This window comes from Panicum hallii, chromosome 6, assembly GCF_002211085.1.
Source record: "Panicum hallii strain FIL2 chromosome 6, PHallii_v3.1, whole genome shotgun sequence".
Classification (NCBI taxonomy): Eukaryota; Viridiplantae; Streptophyta; class Magnoliopsida; order Poales; family Poaceae; genus Panicum; species Panicum hallii.
The window spans coordinates 20,341,390-20,359,823 of NC_038047.1; positions in this window are offsets into that span (position 1 = coordinate 20,341,390).

Consider the following 18,434-nt stretch of genomic DNA (forward strand, 5'->3'; position numbering starts at 1 on the left):
GTTCGGAAGATATTGACATTTCTGACTTCAGTCCCACCAGTAAAGGCAAGCCCCGGACATATCCTACTATTTTTATTACACTGCAATCTATATCTATTTACGTATTCTATGCATTAAGTTCTTAGGAATTGCTTGAAACCCTAGTTGCATTCTCCTAGGAACCAATGTATTGAATACTAGCGCTGGAGTCCGGCTAGCTGCTATGCTAATAGGGCCGGTAGAAGTCGGGTGATTTCCTGTCACTCGCGCGACATAGGAGTTGTAACGTTTACATTTCTGTTATCACTATAAGGATGACGGACGGGAGTTTTGTACGGTATCATGGTTGAGGTGATACCCCGTCTGTGTTGTTGAATTTGATAAGGTCGCGGTGTGTGCCAATCGGGGTTAAGCGTTTGAAAGTACTAACCACATGCCGCGAAATATGGTAAGCGGTAAGCCTAGTAACCAATCGGCCCGAGGAGTGGACATACCTCCCACCACATGTATTTGGTTCTTCTGGTTACTTGATTCGATTGGGGAAATACGTGTTGCAAGGGCAACCAGGAATACGGGTTTTGTAGTCGCGCTACAGACGTATGTCCTGCACTTTGGAAGTGCGTATGTTCCTACAGTCGCTTGTGGTGGATCTGATCCACGAGTCGGAATGAAAGGTAAACGGTTGCTTCGAAACGACCCTTTGGTGTTTCAAGCGCGTGAGTTAGGTTTACCTTGCAAGGTTAAATTCGATTTAGAATCGTCCGCCTCTCACGATGATTGAGACTACTTAATCCCTTTATCACACAGAGTAACAAGAGCAACTATATGATGAGTAATACTGATGGTTGAGATAAAGAGCTCTACCTTGCTTGCTTAGTTATAAGTGCTTATCTAGAATGGATAATCACATAGAACTTGAAAGCTAAAAGTTGAAAATAAGGATCTACTCTTAGTTGCTTTTCAGCTGAAACTAAACCCAGAACTATTATAAGCCTTCATAAGTCTAGTTATGGGCTAAAGTATACCCAATCCCGGGTAAGCCTTGCTGAGTATTAGTATACTCAGCCTTGCTAGCTATATGTTTTTCAGGTAAAGCCTTTGAAACCCTACTCTTTCCCTATCATGGCCCTGTGCTCTTCCAGAAGATTGGTCCGTGGAATGGGATCCGTCCTCGGCCAACACTGGTGATATCGAGTGATGTCATGCCCGGGCTTAGCATGACATCTATCCTGACGACGTGTTGTAATCGTCGCGTATTTTCTCTTTCCGCTGCTAAAAACCATAACTATAACGGTTTGTAATCTTTTCTCTAGATCTGAAACTTCATACTTCATTTGGAAACTCTTGGAATATAATTCCTTGTGATGTAAAATATGATGGTGACTGTATCTCTGGACTCACCTTCGTGTGAGGTAACCTTATTTGATCCTGTGTATTGGTGGTTTATCGGGACGTTACCCGACAGGCCAAGGGATTATACCGTTTGAAGTACGTTGGAGTCCTCTAGAGTGGACTCGTGTACTTGAGCCGGTATAATTCAGGTTGGTTCTGCCACACATACATCTTGGTAGATCCTGGGTGGATGGAATATGCCGAGTTGTGGGCCTCATCCATAATAGTCTGCCAAAAGTCTCCTTCCTTGCATACGCAAATTCTATCTTTGTACCATAAGGTTCCTTTGTCATCCACTCTAAAATCCGGTGCCTTGTTTTCTCCAGTATGCGTGCGGATTTTCATCAAGTCCTTGTTTGAACCTTGGACCTTTCTGATCTTATCCTCCAGAGTAGGTTGAACAGTCAACTTGCGACTGGAACCATGGGGGGCGATGTGCACATTTAATTGTACCATTTCATCTTGTAGGTGGGCATCCTTAGGTCCATAAGATTTCTGGCTTAAGGCATTTGCTACCACGTTTGCTTTACCAAGGTGGTAATAAATTTCCACATTATAATCCTTAACTAGTTCTAACCACCTTCTTTGCCTTAAGTTCAAATCTAGCTGGGTGAAGATGTACTTCAAGCTCTTATGGTCTGTGTAGATCTCACACTTATTCCCAATCAGATAGTGTCTCCAAATCTTGAGGGCATGCACTACGGCTGCAAACTCCAAATCATGGGTTGGGTAATTCTGCTCATGAGGCTTGAGTTGTCAGGAAGCATATGCCACTACTTTCCCATCTTGCATAAGGACACATCCTAATCATTGATGGGATGCATCACAATAAATGACAAAGTCTCGTTGAATATCCGGCAAGGTTAATACCGGGGCGGTTGTTAGTCTTCTCTTTAACTCCTGGAAGCTTCTCTCACATGACTCGGTCCATGTGAACTTCTTCTCTTTCTTGAGTAGTTCTGTCATGGGTCAGGCTATCTTGGAGAATCCTTCAATAAATCTCTAGTAATATCCGGCTAAACCGAGAAAGCTCCTGATTTCACTGACATTGGTTGGTTGCTGCCAATTGGAGACTGCTTCGACCTTTTTAGGGTCCACTGCTACTCCTTCTATGGTCAAGATATGACCAAGGAATGCTACTTTCTCAAGCTAAAATTCGCACTTGCTGAACTTGGCGTAGAGCTTGTGCGCTCTCAACTTTTCCAAAACCACACGTAGGTGCTGCTCATGTTCTTCGACACTCTTAGAGTAAATAAGTATATCGTTAATGAAAACTATGACAAACTTATCTAACTCTTCCATAAACACCTTATTCATGAGGTTCATGAAATATGCAGGTGCATTGGTGAGTCCAAAGGACATCACCGTAAACTCATATTGCCCATAGCAGGTGACGAAGACCGTCTTCCGAATGTCACTTTACTTAATCTTGAGCTGATGATATCCTGACATTAAGTCTATCTTGGAGAAGTACTTGGCTCCCTTCAGCTGATCAAAGAGGTCATCAATTCTGGGAAGAGGGTATTTGTTCTTGATGGTGACTTCATTTAGTGCACGGTAATCCACGCACATCCTCATGCTTCCGTCCTTCTTCTTGATGAACAAGACTAGAGCTCCCCATGGTGATGAGCTCGGTCTAATGAAACCACTTTGTTGTAACTCTTCCAGTTGTTTCTTTAGTTCTGCCAATTCAGAGACTGCCATCCTATAGGGTCTCTTAGCTATAGGGGAGGTTCCAGGGACAAGGTCAATAACAAACTCTATATCCCTATCTGGCGGCATTCCCGGGAGTTCTTTAGGGAAAACATCTAGGTATTTATTTACTACTGGAACTTTTTACAAGGATTTAGCTTCCATACTAAAAACCATTGGGTCCAGTCCACTTCCCCAAGTATGGCAGGTTACTTGTACTCCTTCTGGGTTGGTTAGGTGTACCACCTTGTCAGCACAACTTATAAGGCCATTGTGCAGGCTTAGCCAATCCATTCCAAGGATCACATCTATACCTTTGGACTTAAGTACTACTAGGTCTGCTAGGAACTCTACCCCACTTAAAATGATCATTACCTGAGAACAACCTAGTTGAGACTTAATGTCACCTCCAGGCGTTCGGGTTAATAGGGGTGTTTTTAGTAGTACTGTAGGTATATTGTGCTTTTCCACAAAACTTGAGGATACGAATGAATGTGATGCTCCAGAATTAAATAATATTGTTGCCAAAATTGAGCTGACTAGAAACTCACCAAGCACTACGCCCTGAGCATCCTGAGCCTCTTGCGTGTTGATGTGGTTGATGCGGGCTCGTCCGAAGGACTGCTGGTTGTTGTTGCCAGTGTTGTTGCTGCGGATGGGTACACGATTGGCTCCTGATAGAGCTGGCCTTGGTCCATTCACCGAGTTGGAGAAGGCTGATGCTGCCGGCTTGTTGTTGGCATATGGACAGTTGGCAATGAAGTGCCCTGTCTTACGGCAGTTGAAGCATGCTCTGGCATTGTTGCTGGTAGTAACTTGGCTTGCATTGCTCTGTGGGGCCTTCATGGTGTTCTGGCTCTTGAACTGCCTGAACTGGGTGTTGGGGGCCTGAGAGCCAGTAGCTTATGACTGGGTCCTGTACTGCATAGGGGCTTGGGACCTAGGCACTGGAGGGCCAAAGTGCCTCAGCTTCTGGAAACGGTCCTGCTAATGAGCCTTGGTTTCCAGGAACTTACGCTTATTGTCTCTCTTTTCCTCTGCCATGGCTCTCTCGGTGATGATAGCCATGTTCATCAGTGTGTTGAAGTCTGGGTAGATGCATGGGGAAAGCAGCTTCTTAAGTTCTGCATCCAAACCCTTTCTGAACATATCCTACTTCTTTTCGTCCTTGTTTACTTCCTTCGGTGCATAGCGAGCTAGTTCTATGAACTGATATGTGTACTCCTCAACGGACTTGTTGCCTTGTCACAGCTCACGAAACTCATCTGCCTTGTGCTTCATGGTGGCTGCTGGGATGTGATAGCGATGGAACTCATCCACAAATTCGTTCCAAGTGATAGTGGAGGCATCCTGAGCAGCTGCACAGTAGCAAGCCAAAGCAGTTCCAGTGAGCTGGTGAGCAGCCAAACGGACCTTGTCACGGTCTCCATGCTCAAATGGCTCAAGTTTTCTCTTGATAACATGCATTCAGTCATCTGCATCCAAGGGGTTGTTGGATCCTGCAAAGGTGGTGTGACATTCAGGTACTTAGGATTAAAACACACTAGATTCTAGTATAAAGTGTGTATATTTGATCTTCTGTATGTGTGCTATAACTTTAATGCAAAGGCAAAAGGGTATTTTTGTAATTCTGGAAAACTTAGATCCTTTGGTGCAAAATGGGTGAGAATGAGAGGTAAAATCAAATTATGTAAAGGGTTGTTTTGCAAAAAGGCAAGAACTTACTTTTAAACCACAAATAGAAGTGAAACTACCCTAAGGATTCAATTGGAGTGTAGATTTTAAATAGGATTTCTCCGAAGTTTAAAACTTTGCCAAATTTTAAGTTGGATTTAAATCCTTAACTCTTTTGAAACTGAACCTTAAAGCAAAGTTGTAGATCTTGCTGAGCTCTACACTTTTGCTTTCGGCCACATTTTCATTTAAGCTATGGTTTGAAAATTAACTCAGCTTTCTAGTGGAGTCCCTGCACTTTTGGAGAACTGCAAATTGGTCCTCCTTTGTCTACCTCCAGTCCTCCTCTCTCTGTTTCTCTCTGCGCCACCCCTGCCACCTTCGTCGGCCATGTGCCCGAGCCCCAGCTGCCCCGCGCCACCCCTCTTCAAGCCACGTGCCATCCCAGCACAGCGCCCGCCGCTCCCAACCCTGCGCTGGCCCTCTCCCTACTCCTCCACGTCACGCCGCCGTCGCCCGAGCTGCCACGCGCGCTGCCGAGCTTGCCAGCAGCTGCTCCACCTGCGCTGTGCTTCTCTTGGCCTTAAAGCTCGCCCAGGTGTCCCTCTCGACTTCTTTTACTCACTCCACTGCACCGCATTACCTCTCCTTTCTTCCTCCGCTTGAGTACTCTCGCCGGAGCTCCGCCGCTGCCTCGGCTCGCCGTCGACAGCCGCCTCTACCGCCTCCCACCCTCGATCCAGTGCTCCAGCAGCACCCCCGCCACCCACTGATGCTCACAGGCCGGCCCAATTCCGCTCTCCCGCACTAGATCGACTGGACCACCGCGCTGGTGAGCTCGAGCTTCCGCCGCCGCTCGGTCTTGCCGTCTTCCCGACGATCCACTGCCTCTTAGCCTCGGCCAAGCACACCACCAGCACCAATCACCTCGAGGAAGCTTCCTAGCTACTTCCCCGCCGATCTCCTGCCTTCCAGCCACCGGAACACCGTCGCCGCCCCTCGGAGCACCGCCGCCCACTCCTGCTCGCCGTCGAACCGCCGCCTCGGTCCCTCTCTTCCCCAACACTGGCCACCGCCATGACCGCCGTGAGCTCTTGAATCTTTTCCCCCACTTTCCCCTCGCCGCCGGTGAGCCCCCTCGCCGGAATTTGGTCGCCACCGATCGGCATCCCTGTGTAGCCCGGCCAAGGACCCAATTGCAAGGATTCAAAACTTTCCAGGCGCCTTTCTGTAGAAAAATTAGAACCGCCCCTAATTCAAATCAACCAACTTGGAAAATCCATAGGAATTTGTAGAAAAATCCAAAAATTGCCAAACCAATTTTGTTGCACTCCAGAAGTTTAGCTCTACAACTTTTGTTACTGAAGTGCAGTGTGAAATAAAATATTTTTAGAGTTATTTTAAAGTTTAGCAAAGGAGTATCTTGAGTATAACTTTTGCATGTTAGCTCTATTTCTTGTGATTTTTGGTGTGTAGCCTTTTTCGGGTATGAATGAGCTTGTATAAAAATTTCACCTAAAGTACTGAACCCTAGCTTCAAATAATTTAAATTTATGTAAATCAAGCTTGAAATAGTTTAAATTTATTCAAGCATGTTACTAAGGTTTTCATGCTTAGATCCTTTTACCGTGTGATGTTCTGTAATAAAATAGTTCATAGTAAATATTTTAAGAATTTATAGCACTGTTTTGCCTAAGATTTGAATTTAAACTTGACATTTGAACTAAATTCAAATGCTTTAGTTTTTGTTTTCAGAAAATTATGAAAAATTCATAGTAAGCTCCTCTGCTAGAAAAAAAAACTTATCCACAAAAATTCAAGGCCATAGCCTTTGTGGATTTCAAAATAAAAATAAAACTTGTTAACCTAATTCAATTAATTCAACTAATTATGATAATTGAATTAAGATACCAATAGTAGGTTTATATTCAAATCTCTTGCTTTACGAAATTGTGTGTATCAATTTGTTAGATTGTAACTTTATCATGAAGTAAAATTCTTAACTCAAGAACTACCTAATTCAAATCATTGCATATCATGTAGAGTCAACGACACTCGACGACGGAGACTACGAACTAGTCCCGGAGCCCGAGCAAGGGTTTTCTGAAGATCCTGCGAACGTTGTTGAGAATTTAACTGAAGCCCCGAACCAAAGTTCGGAAGTCTTTGACATCCCTGACCCTAGCCCCGCTCAAGAAGGCAAGCCCTGATGCATAACCTAATATTTTAAATTAGGCAACATATCAGGTGCAAACGAGGCTGTCCGTGCAAACCCGTGCAAACCAACTAACAAAAGTCGCAAAAAAATCTCAAAAAAATTATGTACATATTTCATTGCCTTCCTTACTACTGTATAAAATTTCAAGTTCAAATTCATCATATGTTAAGAGATACAAAAAAGAGAAAGTTTTAAGAGTTTTCTCTTTTATTTATCTCTTAGAATTTTCTCTTTTTAGTATCTCTTAACATATGATGAATTTGAATTTGAAATTTTATACAGTGGTAGAATAGTCTATGAAGTATATACATAATTTTTTTGAGAATTTTTTGCGACTTTTGTTAGTTGGTTTACACGGAGTTTGCACGGATACCCTCGTTTGCACCTGATATGTTGCCTTTAAATTATTACACTTATACAGTTTCTACTTATATATTTAAATTATGCATTAAGTCTAGGAGTTGAAATGGAACCCTAGATGCATGAATCTTAGGAACCTATGTATTATGCCTGAGTCCTTATCGAATAGATGCTCTGCTAATAGGACCGGCAGAAGTCGAGTGATTTTGTCACTCGCGTGATATAGGAATTGAATATTTACTACTCTGCAATCACTATAACGATGATGGACGCGGTCATGTGCAGTATCATGATTTGGAAGGTTACCCCGTTTGTGTTGATAAAAGTTGATAAGGTCGTAGTGTGTGGTAGCTGTGGTTAAGCGTTTGAAAGTACTAGCCACATGCCGCGAAATATGGAAAGCGGTAAGCCTAGTAACCAATTGGCCCGAGGAGTGGACATACCTCCCACCACTCGTATTTTGGTTTTTCGCACATGCACCAATAAGCGGGAATATATTCTGCATAGTGGATAGGAGTATGGTCATGTAGTCGCGCTACAGACGTACGTCCTGCACATTGGATGTGCGTATGGTCCTACAGTCGCTTGTGGTGGCCCTGATCCATGAGTCCGAATGAAAGGCAAACGGTTGCTTTGGAACAATCATTGGATGTTCCCAGCGTATGAGTTAGGTTTACCCTTGCAAGGTTATGAAACTCGATTCAGAATCGTCCGTTTCTCGCGGAGATTGAGACTCCTTATTCCTTCTGCCACATAGAGTAAGAACAGTAACTATTGTTGGAATAATCTTGATGGATGTTAATATCTACCTTGTTTGTCTAGAATAGGAGCTCATATAGAATGGTTAATGCAACTAGAAACTGAAAGCTAAAACATGAAAGTTAGATCATACTCTTTGTTGCTTTTCAGCTGAAATTAAATCCAGAACCATTACAAGCCTTCATAAGTCTAGTTACATGGCAAAGTATACCATGAAACAGGTAAGTCTTGCTGAGTATTAGCATACTCAGTCTTGCTAGTCTGCTTTTCAGGTATGGCCGGTGAAAACCAAACAAATAGTCCAGTCTGGCCCTTCTCTGTTCCGTTTGGCTGGTCCGTGGAGTGGGATCCGTCCCTGGCTGGCAATGACCCTTCGGAATGACTCCATATTTCGGGCTGAACGTGGTGTCAACTTTCGCGACGTATGTAGTCGCGTGTGAATTTCTTCCGCTGTGACTTTGAGCAAGTTGTTTAGCTTGTTGTGTTAAACAATGTTTGTATAAGTTTACCTTAAGCTTAAAATAGTTTGTAATAATGTTTATTATCTCTATAAACTAAAAGTTGATGAGCTGTGGTGTGATTGTAAAACACGCCTTCGTGCGAGGTAAACCTACTTCGATCCTGTTGAACCGTGGTTGTATCGGGCGGTGACCCGATAGACCAATGGGTTGTTCCGTTTGAAGTGTGTTGAGTTGGTATCGCCTGTATAGCGGTGACTAGCGCACTTGAGCCGAAATAATTCAGGCGGTTCTGCCACAGCTGGTATCAGAGCTATAGGTTTACTTTTACAATCGACACTAAAACTGCAACAGCTCTTAAAAATGTTTTCAGGATAAAATTTGCTCAACAAAAGAGTTTACAAATCGCGTTGGATTCGTTAAGGTTGGTGCTTAGATCGTAAAGCCCTAAGGGTTTATATGGGAGTAATCAGGTGGCTATATGTGTATAGTTCAGCTCTAACTTGCAGCACTACTTTTTGTCAAAACTTACTTTCGAGCACAACCCATCCTAGATATCTATTTGTATTGTCTGTTCCTCAACATTGAGACAAGAAGGTAAGAAGGTAAGGATCCTCAGCCAACTGAGGGAGATTGGCCTTCCCGTCGGTGATGCGAACCGAACGTTATTTTTCAAGCAGTGGCTTACTTGAGATGCTGCCAATATATCAACGATTAGTTGATCATATTGGGAGTATATGGTTCAACACTGGGTATGGTGATCCTGTTCATACCCCCGTTTTAAATGGTACTCCCGTGAATACGTTGCAGACGTAACGTATGCTAACGTTATTCGTACGGCGGAAATTGTATGGATACTGTTTCTATAGTGAACAGTATTATTTGGGGACGCTTTCATATCGTGCTGCCATGAAAGGTTCATGTTATATACCTATGGTTTTCTGCAGGTACACTAACCATGATTAAGAGGTTAAGACGGATAGGACTTATCGACTAGTTATTAGGGAGAGACGTATGTATTATGCCACCGAAACTAACCGCGTAAGTCCGAAGATATTCGGCAATTGTTTGGTTGTGAGGTCGAATAGTACGAGCATGCATAATTCATCATCAAGCAAAGTAAGTGCACTAAATGTGTTGTTCTTTTAAGGATATATAGAGTGTTGTCTACCTTTAGTGTGGTTTCAATAGGATTCTTGTGGCAGCCTTAGTTGGGTTTTTAGCATCCTTCAAAACCTCACCATTTGAATTCTTGCTTCAGATGGCGGCTCCTTCAAACGTCTTTTGGGATCATGCAGGGCATCTCCATACCAATGCCTTGCACTGGGAGGGTTTTCCCCGTCTCTTATGGGAGTCACTTAGGCTATTCTTCTACACCGAGCCCCCCACAGTATGATGGAGTGGAGTATAGGGAAGAAGGTGTTCCTCGGTGCAGAGTTAAGATGACCATTCCTCAGCATCCTTTTTACTCTCAGTGGCAGCCCATCGAAGTCGATGTGGTTGGCTATCGTCTCGTCGACACCATTGAGACCGCAGCTCTTGAGGACATCCACACTTTCTGCAACCAGCATCCTATGGAAGTTGCCAGGCATCCTATCGGCTTATTCCCTGCAATGGATTCCAGTGATCCCGAGTGGAATTTCGGGATAGCTCATTATGGCCACATGCTGGGAGAGTTAGCCGAAGAGACGCTTCGTGGCACCATCAGGTTCATGAATGCCCAACACCACTATCAGATTGTGTTGTGCCACGGTATGAGTTTGTTGACCGGTATAGCTCAAGGGCATTATAGAAATGTTGATCGACAGGTCACTCAGATAGAAGAGCTTCAAGCATTGGTCACGGAGAAGGAGGAAATTATCGCAGAGCGAGATGAGACCATTATCCACCGGGAGGATCAGATCAATGAGAGTGATGCAATAATCACTCAACGTAACATGATTATCGAGTTCCTCCAGGAGCAAGTCCATGACCTTATCCTTGAGGTTGACGACACCCTTGCTCACATCGATGAACTTCAGCAGCAACCAGCACCTCCTGCTGTACCTGTAGCACCTGAAGGCAAAGAAGAAGAACCGGAGGAAATCGAAGGAGTTTCTGATCTCAACTCCGAGCACGGAAACCCAGAGCCTAACCCTCAACCAAATCACTCCTCTTCTAGCAGCCAGTCCGCCGTAGGTGACCTCGACGATTTCTAGCTCATCCAAATCGTTGATCTTTCAGATGTAACTATTGTAGAATGTTGTGACATAGGTAGTGAGTAGTCTACCTGGACCCAGGGCCACTTTCTGTAATATAGGTGGCATGTGTACGTATGACTTGACCCATAGTAACTGGACTACCCTATTGTAATATGTTAAGGGCAACCAGTGCCTGCCTTATAATCTAAGCCTTGTGTTCCGTTGTCTTGTTCCAATATCCTTGCCTTTGAAAGAGTTGGTTAAACAGAATATGTGACTTACATATCTGTTTAACGGCAGTATATCATCTGAAAATGGGAGCAAGAATATGTTGATAATAATGGACACCTCCTTTGTTTCAGATGGTTGTAGCTACACGTGGAACCCCGGAAGGTTTTCGGCCAGACCAAGCTAGCGGTTCCCAACAACCGCCACCAGCACCGCCAAATCTAGCGAAAGTCATGGCACAACAGACGGAACTCCTTAACCAGCTAGTACAGGCCCAGATGAACCAGTCTCATCACCCGTCCCGAGGCCGTGATGAACATCCATCGGCTGGTTACCAAGACTTCATCAGTACTCTGCCCCCGTTGTTCCATAAAGTAGACGAGCCCCTCGAGGCTGATGCATGGCTTCACACTATAGAGTCCAAGTTCGCATTATTATCTGCACCATGCTCAGACGCGAACAAGGCACTCTTTGTAGCTCAACAACTCCGCGGCACCGCCCGCATATGGTGGGACCATTATTACGCCATGCAACCAGCTGGTCATGTTGTCACATGGGACGAATTCCGAACTGCTTTCAGAGCGTACCACATTCTAGAGGGACTTATTGAGCGAAAGCTCAATGAATTCCTGACTTTAACCCGAGGAACCCGCACTGTCTTGCAGTATGCACAGGTTTTCAGTCACCTGTGTCAGTACGCGGGTTATCATGCAGATACTGACGCCCGTAAATGAGATCGCTTTCGTTGAGGCCTAAACACAAAGCTTAAGGAACGGCTGAACCGGGTAAGGGCCAACAATGTCAATGAACTGGTCAATATGGCCATTACTCAAGAAGACTGCATATCAACCCACCGAGCAAAAAAGAAATGGAAGACACCCACGTGACCCTCAAATGCGCAACCGCCAAGGTATCGGTTGGTCCAAAACACCACTACCCGAGCCCCATTTCAAAACAATCTATCAGGCAGATGGTTAGCCAGGCCTCCCCAGTAGGCTCGCTTGAATCGACCACCGACGTCACAACCCCAGCAGCAACAACAGCAAGGCCCGATGCCGAGCTTTCCGCCATCCAATCAAGGAAACAACAACAATCGTTGTTTCAACTACGGCAGCCCATCCCATTTTATTAAGGATTGCCCTCAACTCAGAAGATCTTTCCAAGGGCAAACATCCGGCCCAAACAACAAGGGTAAGGGCAAGAAGCAGGTGGTGCAAGTCCGCCAAGGGAGGGTGAATTTCACAACTCTCTCCGAACTCACCGAGGGTGCGCCAATAATGACGGGTACTTTCTCTATAAACCATCAATCCGTGATTATACTTTTTGATTCTAGTGCAACCCATAGTTTTATCAGTTCAAAATGTGGGACAAAAGTAGGCCTGAATTTCTATCCTACCAAAGGAGTCTATATGATAGCGACTCCTGGCGGTAAAATTGCATCAAATCAAATTTATAGAAAGGTGCCAATTCAGTTGGGTAGCAATCTGATAAAAACAGATTTATTGTTATTGGACGTAGAAGGAATGGATGTTCTCCTAGGCATGGATTGGATGACTAGGCACCGAGTGTCATTGGATATCTTTTCCCAAGCCGTGGAAATAGATTCACCCGATCATGAAACTACTATTCTTTATCTTGGACAACGGTAGTGCAACAACTCTTGTGCCTATGCTGTAGAAGGGATCAAGTTAAAGGACATCCCTATTGTTTCCAGATGTTTTTCCAGATGATTTGCCTGGAATGCCCCTGGACAGGGATATTGAGTTTGTCATAGACCTAGAACCCGGCACAGCCCCAATCTCTAAAAGGCCCTATCGTATGCCACGCAATGAGCTGGCAGAGTTAAAAATTCAACTCCAGGACCTCCTTGATAAGGGTTACGTTCATCCAAGTGCTTCACCATGGGGTTGTCCAGCCTTGTTCGTGAAAAAGAAGGACAATAGCCTAAGGTTCAGTGTAGATTATCGTTCCCTCAATGCGGTAACCATCAAAAACAAGTATCCTTTGCCCCGTATTAACATTCTATTTGATCAGTTAGCCGGAGCCAAAGTATTCTCTAAGATTGACCTCCGTTCCGGATATCATCAAATCAAGATTAGGCCAAGTGATATTCCAAAAACAGCCTTTTCCACCAGATATGGACTTTATGAATATCTGGTTATGTCGTTTGGTCTTACCAATGCCCCAACATACCTCATGTATCTCATGAATTCTGTCTTCATGCAAGAACTTGATAAATTCGTAGTGGTCTTCATTGATGATATTTTGATCTACTCTAAAAATCCGGAAGATCATGCGAAACATTTTCATGTTGTTCTTCAAAGATTGAGAGACCACCACTTGTATGCCAAATTCTCCAAATGCGAATTTTGGTTGGATACCGTTAAATTTCTAGGACATACCATCTCCAGTGACGGTATATCCGTTGATCCAAGTAAAGTCCAAGAAGTGATGGACTGGAAGCCTCCTACGTCAGTCCATCAAATCCGTAGTTTTCTTGGTCTAGCTGGCTATTATCGATGTTTCATTCCTGACTTCTCAAGAATAGCCAAGCCTATGATTGAACTGCTAAAGAAAGGAGTTAAATTCTCCTGGGATTAGAAATGTGAAGATGCATTTCACACCCTCAGAGCACATCTCACTACTGCCCTAGTTCTGGCTCAACCAGATGCTTCAAAACCTTTTGACATCTATTGTGATGCTTCAGGAATCGGACTTGGTTGTGTGCTTATGCAGGAAAACCGAGTGATTGCTTATGCATCGCGAGCACTCAAGACTCATGAACAGAACTATCATATTCATGATCTTGAACTCGCAGCTATCATCCATGCACTTAAGATTTGGAGACATCATCTGATGGGTACAAAGTGTCACATCTATACTGACCATAAAAGCCTCAAGTACATCTTCACGCAAGCAGATTTAAATATAAGGCAAAGACGCTGGCTAGAGCTTATCAAGTATTATGATCTAGAAGTACACTATCATCCAGGCAAGGCCAACGTCATTGCGGATGCACTTAGCCGCAAGGCACATTGCTCTTGCTTATCGGTAGAGGCTTTCAATGAGACTCTTTGTTGGGAGATGAGGAAGCTCAGGCTAGAGATCATTCCTCAAGGTAACTTAAACCATCTCACCATTGAAGCTACGCTTAGAGATACCATCATCCTGGCACAACAGCATAACAAAGGAATCAGAATCATCAAGCAGAAATTAGCACAAGGAGAAGAAAAGTACAAGTGCTTTCGAGTAGATCACGAAGGGGTTCTATGGTTCAACAAGCGTATCGTTGTACCCAAGGACCATAAGCTTCGTAAGCAGATATTGGACAAGGCCCATTTGTCCAAATTCTCTATGCACCCTGGCAGTACCAAAATGTACCAATATTTGAAACAGAACTTTTGGTGGACTCGTATGAAGCGAGAAATTGCAAAATATGTCTCGGAGTGTGATATTTGTCAAAGAGTTAAGGCCAGTCATCTCAAAACTTCTGGTATTCTTCAACCTCTACCCATTCCCTCTTGGAAGTGGGAGGATATCAGCATGGATTTCATCGTTGGCTTACCCAACACCTCCCAAAGGCATGACTCTATTTGGGTAATCGTTGATCGATTAACCATAACTGCCCATTTCCTTCCCATGCATACCACTTACAACGCCAAAAAGTATGCTGAGATCTATCTAGATCAAATCGTTCGTCTCCATGGAGTGCCTAAGACGATCATTTTTGATCGTGGAGCTCAATTCATCGCTCGGTTCTGGGAGCTACTTAAATATGCTCTTGGAACTAAGTTAATCTGAAGCTCCGCATATCATCCTCAGACAGACGGACGAATAGAAAGGGTAAATCAAATTCTAGAAGATATGCTCAGAGCCTGCGTACTTCAGTACGACAAAAATTGGGACAAATGCTTGTCAATGCCAGAATTTTCCTACAACAACAGTTATCAAACAAGTCTCAAGATGGCTCCATTTGAAGCATTATACGGTCGCCGATGCCGAACTCCTTTGAGTTGGTCACAAACCGGCGAGCGTAAAATCTTTGGACCCGACCTTGTCACCGAAGCCGAGGAAAAGGTGAAGACTATTCAGAACAATTTAAAAGTAGCCCAATCTCGACAGAAAATATACACTGACATACGAAGGAGACCCTTACAGTTCCAGATTGGAGACTTCGTATATCTTCGAGTATCTCCTACTCGAGGTATTCAACAGTTCAGTGTAAAAGAAAAACTTGCCCCTCGATATATCGGACCCTTTGAGATTATAGAAATCTGTGGACCCGTAGCATATCGTCTTCAACTTCCTCCTCAACTAGCAGCCATTCATGATATCTTCCATGTATCTCAACTTAGGAAGTGCGTTAAAATTCCTACCAAAATCATCGATCCCCAAGCCATTGAAATCAAATCTGATCTAACTTATACTGAGCATCCGATCAAAGTACTAGACACCAAAGAGAGAAGTACTAGAAGAGAAACCATCAGGATGTTCAAAATTCAGTGGAATCATCACACTGAAGAAGAAGCGACTTGGAAAACCGAGTCATATCTTCAGCGAAACATTCCAGACTTCTTTCAAGCCAACTCCCAAATCTGATCATCCAATTCTATTCTATTCCAGAATCTCAGGATGAGATTCTTTTTAGGGGGAAAGGCTATGATATTCAGGTACTTAGGATTAAAACACACTAGATTCTAGTATAAAGTGTGTATGTTTGATCTTTTGTATGTGTGCTAAAACTTTAATGCAAAGGCAAAAGGGTATTTTTGTAATTCTGGAAAATTTAGTTTCTTTGGTGCAAAATGGGTGAGAATGAGAGGTAAAATCAAATTATGTAAAGGGTTGTTTTGCAAAAAGGCAAGAACTTACTTTTAAACCACAAATAGAAGTGAAACTACCCTAAGGATTCAATTGGAGTGTAGATTTTAAATAGGATTTCTCCGAAGTTTAAAACTTTGCCAAATTTTAAGTTGGATTCAAATCCTTAACTCTTTTGAAACTGAACCTTAAAGCAAAGTTGTAGATCTTGTTGAGCTCTACACTTTTACTTTTGGCCACATTTTCATTTGAGCTATTGTTTGAAAATTAACTCAGCTTTATAGTGGAGTCCCTGCACTTTTGGAGAATTGCAAATTGGTCCTCCTTCGTCTACCTCCAGTCCTCCTCTCTCTGTTTCTCTCTACGCCGCCCCCACCGTCTTTGTCAGACTTGGGGCCACGGGGCTGTGTACATAACGTAATTTGAAGAGGTTTAAGAGATTAAGTCCGTTTTATCTCTTATTTATCCCGTTTATCTCTTATTTATCCCGTTTAAATAGGAGATAGAGCTAACCGATACAGAAGGAATCTACCCAAGACATATTCTGGTATGATTCCTTAGCTGGTGTTGGTTAGTATCTTTGTAACCCTGACATCCCTGATATATAAGGGAGGACGGGGACCCCTCTCAAAACAAAATCTCTAGATCATTCTATACAAAAGGTAATACAAACCACCATACAGGACGTAGGGTATTACGTACCTCGCGGCCCGAACTTGTCTAAGCTTTGTGTTCTTTGCACCTTTGAGATCCTGATCTCGACGTCTCCTCACCAAAACTTACCACCTTAGGTATATCCCTTAGTGGGCAGCCGGTAAAACACCGACAGCTGGCGCGCCAGGTAGGGGAGCGTGTCGAAGATCCACCGGTGAGCTCGATGGCATCTTTCTGATTCTCCAGGTCAGTTCCCTCTCAAGGCACGGCATTTGTTTTTGGCTCGTGGGTCTGCATCGTAGATGGTGTGGGCAATTTCCGGCGATTCCTCATCGACATGAAGCCAAAGACTCCCGTGGCGGATCTTCGCGGCGACCTCGACAAGTTTGTCGATGATCTCGACGACTTGCCAATCCATGCATTCGCTGCAAAGATCAAGATGGAGTCAGCTCTTGGCTCGACTTCATCCGGCGCTGCGGTAACTTCCCTTGGGTTGGAATCATTCCAATCTAAGGATTCGCGTAGCCGATCCTGACTCGGTTCACGCGATCCGGCCACTTTCTTCAGGAGGCCGACATCTCCGGGTCCCTCTCTGCATTAGAGAAGGACCTGGACTCTTTGCTCCAGTTTGGAAGGCTTGAAGCCACCGCATGTCGGGGGGCTTCGGGTTGTTTTGGCGCCAGTGATCTGATGATCACCTCCATACCGGAGGGGCGCTTCGTACATTGGAGGGGCATGGAGCTCTCCGATCTACTCGAGGCTGAGGGTCGACTTGTGGCCCACCTCGAACCTTTGCCTTTCCAGGAGGGTAGGCCGTTGGCTACCGTGGCAGAGGAGTCGACTGAATTAGTCGAGGCAAGCTCTGATGAGCTCGTCTCTCGCCAGGTACTGATGGCGGAAGAAGGCGAGGACGATGGCAACTTCCCCATCGTTGAATTTGATGCTGTATCTGAAGATGAGGTCACAGCCAACGCCGGTGACGAGAACGACGCCGATTGTGACACTCAGGTAAATGGCATGGTCACACCCTAGAGTTTTGGTATGTTTGTATGTGCAAAATATGGCAAAGGTGTGTTTAATATGTGCAATGCTAAGGAAAAGTGTTGTTTATATAATTATATTTAACTAGAGGTCCTTTTGTGCTAAATGGGTAGATATAGAGGGAAAAGTTCAAAAGCATAAGGGTTGTTTTGCAAAAGATGGAAATTTGCGTTTAAATCGCAAAAATATGTCAAACTACCCTTGGATATATGTGTAGGATTTACATAAAGTTTGAAAATGTTACTAAGTTTATGGTAACTTCTAAACTGTTGCTCTACTGCAGATGAACCTTAAGGCAAAGTTGCAGAGCTTGAAAAATTATGCACTTCTGCTTTTGGGACCATCTCCATTTGAGCACTGGTTTAAAAGTTATAAGTTCTTTACAGTGAAGTCCCTATAATTCTTTGGTTTTGCAAATCAGTCCTCGGACCCTTTCTTCTCTCTTCTTCCTCCCTGAACCCCTGCTCCTCTGCTCTGTTCTTCTGGCTCCCCTGTCGCCGGCGCAGTACGCCGCCCCTGGCCGCCGCCATCCACCTCCTGCTCCTCCCTCGCCCACGTGTCACCCCACAGCTCCTCCACCGCCCTAGCTTCCTCTGCTGGCTCCTCGCCCGAGTGCCATGCCGCTTGCGGCACTGCCAGCGCCACCCGTCGGCACCTCTGCCGACCGCCGTGATCCGCTGGTCGTCACCCCGTAGCGGCTTAAAGCCGAGGCACTACCTGCTCTCGCCTTCCTCCTCTATCCCCATTTGCCTATAAAGGGCTGCCTCGGTCCTGCTCGTGCGCCCAGTACCGCCACCTCTTCCTTGCGCCGACGAGCTCCTACCCGCCACGGGACTCCCTCCTCCGCCCTCTCCCTCCGCAAATTAGTAGCACCCTCACCTCCCACGGCCCCCACCGCACCTCCCCAGCTCGGTCCCTCCTTCCCCTGGACGCCGGAGCGTCGCCGCCGCAGCTCACCCCTGGCCGCCGTCTCGGGCT